A 3,204-nucleotide genomic window follows, 5' to 3' on the forward strand; every position below is an offset into this window, starting at 1 on the left:
AAAACTGTTATGGGAGAATTGAAGGCAACCCTAGGCGAGCAGCAGAGGAGTCGGATAAATGATACTCCTTTCGCTAAATAGATTGATATGCCAGTCCTTGCGATTAGTAGTGGCCGGATCGATTTTTTTCTAAACATATTTCAGGCTGATTCATGTTCTTATGTTGTTGGTGATGACATTATCATCCCTTTCAAGTCAACTGATTTCTCTATTGTTCTCGGCCTACATCATAGTGGTCAACCAATTGAATTGGACTCCATATTTTTGATGCGTCATTTTGACGGAAAGGTCACCAATGCCAACCGAAAAGCTATTTATGAAAAACTACTTTTACTTGCAAGAAGTGATAACATAGTGACGTTGATAATTTTGTTAGAGTTTTATTTTGTTCATTTTTAACTGCATAATATTCCCCATTAGCAATTATATCAGTCCTGGCTTTATATTTCTTTATCTCGATGATCTTACAATATTTTTTAAATATGCTTGGGGAGATGCTGCATCCGATTTTTGTACCGAGAGATATGCCAAGTCGGAAGAAAGCTTTAAGTTGATGGATGCACGGTTGGATTGATGGTTAGTATGTAGCTTTAATAATTATGATCTTAGTATATTTTCAATAACTTTTATTATTATTTTTTTGTTTTAGGCTTGGTTGTATGAGACTGTCTCAGTTTTAGGAGTATGACGTGGTTTAAATATTTACCCTCGGTTGTCTGGGTGGGTGAGAATCAAGATCCCACTAAATTTTGCTGACACTGAATCATTATTAAAACGCATTGATTCAACTCAGGTATTTTTATTATTTCAGTTTATTAAGTAGTTGTGTAAATTTTATGGTTGGTTTGTTTGACATTTTATTTTTAATTGTGAGTAGATTCTGTCGATACATCCATTTTGTGAGGTTTGTTGGACATAAAGCGTGTTTTAAAGCAAGAAGATGGTAGATCTGAAGCAAAACAATTTGAGAAAATTGTCATGAAACAAATGGATGAGATAAAGATGTTGAAAAAGAGGTGTGCTAAATTAGAGCGAGGAAATGTGAGACATAGAATTAAGGGAAAACACTTTGTGGTCGATAAATGTGACAATATTGTTGAAGATGAGGAGAATGTTGATTAAACCAAGGAAGTTACTTTTGAGTTAGCACATGATGCAGCCTCTAACTTTGATGATTTTGTAGATGTAATGGTACAATAAGTTATTTTTGATCTGGCGAAAGAAAACAAAGAATTAGAGGGATCTGATTCTTTGAATGCTTTAATTGATGATATGGAAATTGGTACCGAAAGTAATGAATTGAATCATAATAGTGACGATTTTTTAAAAGAAGAAGACAATTACGTGTTAGGAAGTGACTCTGGAAATAGATCAGATGATGGGAGCAATGGTGGTACTGTTGATGGTACTTCAGAAGTAGAGAAGCGTACTATTTTTCAATCTTCAATTGTGGACAATGTAAGGAGTAGGGCTGATCGTGTGAAGAAAAAAAGGGTCCATGTTTGTGACCCTGCCAAGCTCAACACCAAGACGTAAGAGGAAGGTGACAAAACATGTAAATGGAGAATAATTTAATCTCATACTACTGATTATTTTAAATTTAATTTATTTTTTGTTTTTTTAGTTATATTATTGTTAATGATGTTTGGATTTGATGTTATATTACAAAATATATCGCCACTTTTGGATAGGAATTTGTAGATGTTGAGAAAAAAGGCAATATTCCTGGCAAAGTTTCCATGAATGAATTCAAAAGTAGATCTGATTTTTGGGCATGAAGAAGAAGTTGATGAAGAGAGGAACTTTTTGACAAACTTTCTTGCTAGGAAGGAATTGGAGTACGTTGATCTTCTATATGTTTCTTCTTCTTATTTTCGTAGTAATGTTTCAAAATTTTTTTTGATGGAATTGAATTTTCTATTATTGTAGAGTTGTCGTTTGACAAGATAAGTTTATGAGGTTAATTGGAATGATATTCTGTCATTTTCTGTTTGGTGATCGTGTTACGTCAGAGATAATTAATGTTTACATGAGAATTATGCAAAAGCAAAGTTTCGAGCATGGATTTGAAATTTATTGCATGGACAAGATTGTGCAGGTTCGTAGCAGCTTGAAATTTTTTGTCAATTTTTTTTGGGTTTTACGGGTTAAGATACATGAGTATATGTTGTCTTGAATTTGTAGAACGAAGTGGTTACAAAGTTTCAAGAATATGGGAAAAGAAGGATGGTGCACTGAAATGATTATGGAGATTTTCTTGCATAGATGACATATTTCACGATGGGTAAACTATAGGAATTGGGTAAAAATGTATTTAGAAGATGCAGATATATCATTTTCCCCACGAGTGACAGATGGCATTGGTTTTTGTTGGTTTACAAACAAGATGAAAGGATGTTTAAATGTGGAACTCCATGCATAGTCCACTCGCAGTTGGGACAAAAAAAGTTTATGTAAGTTTAACCATAATAAAATTAAATACAAATTAAGATTGAAGTATGAAGGTTCTGTTTTGTGCAGACAAAGTTTTTGGCCGGTGCCATAGCCACTTATCAGGATTCGACATAGTTAGTGAGCCAGTGTTAAGAGAACCTTGTCGTCAACAAGGTGCAACCCTCGATTGTGATGTTTATACATGCATGTGGTTGGAGAGTCTAGCCTGTGACACGGATGAAATTTGGAGCTATGTAGCAGATGTGAAGATGGACACTTATCGAGCTCGTATGGCAGCCACAATATTATCTGATGAAAATGGACTGTCGAAAAACAAGTTTGAGTAATTAATAATTTGCATTATGCTTATGGTTAAGAAGTTATAGTAGTATTGGAGTTTGAACATTGCAAGTGTATGTCGTTTTGTTGGTTTAAATTATGGAATGAAGACAAACAAATGGTTGTTGCTATATCTTTATTTTTTTTAATCTTGGTTTATCGCTACGTAATCCTAGTGAATAAGCTATATCTGTACATGAATTGGGTATATAGTTTACTAACCGAGCACACAGTACACATGCCTTGAGTACAATTTATCTTTGATCGAGCACCACGTAAAGTGTAACATCTACTCATTTTAAAATTCTACTGAACATTTTTTTTGTAAAACAAACTAAGGCGGAAAATACTCGCACATCAAAAACATTTAAATAAGTTGAACATGCTTTTAAAAAGTCATCCCACCTCTGAATAAAAATAACTGCATTTAAA

General features: G+C 33.6%; 1 long non-coding RNA gene across 2 annotated transcripts; it reads left to right on the plus strand.

Annotated features, from left to right (window-relative positions):
- The first annotated feature begins 253 nt into the window (after positions 1–253).
- Positions 254–2,928, plus strand: LOC142523628 (uncharacterized). 2 transcript variants are annotated; one of them, XR_012814787.1, is made up of 7 exons: positions 254–576; positions 650–793; positions 878–1,555; positions 1,692–1,838; positions 1,930–2,098; positions 2,185–2,453; positions 2,521–2,928. It is a non-coding gene; the product is annotated as an uncharacterized LOC142523628 (long non-coding RNA). The 2 variants fall into 2 exon arrangements; XR_012814788.1 differs by lacking the exon at positions 878–1,555.
- The last annotated feature ends 276 nt before the right edge of the window (positions 2,929–3,204 follow it).

Source organism: Primulina tabacum, chromosome 14 (genome assembly GCF_025594145.1).
Source record: "Primulina tabacum isolate GXHZ01 chromosome 14, ASM2559414v2, whole genome shotgun sequence".
In the NCBI taxonomy this organism is placed as follows: domain Eukaryota; kingdom Viridiplantae; phylum Streptophyta; class Magnoliopsida; order Lamiales; family Gesneriaceae; genus Primulina; species Primulina tabacum.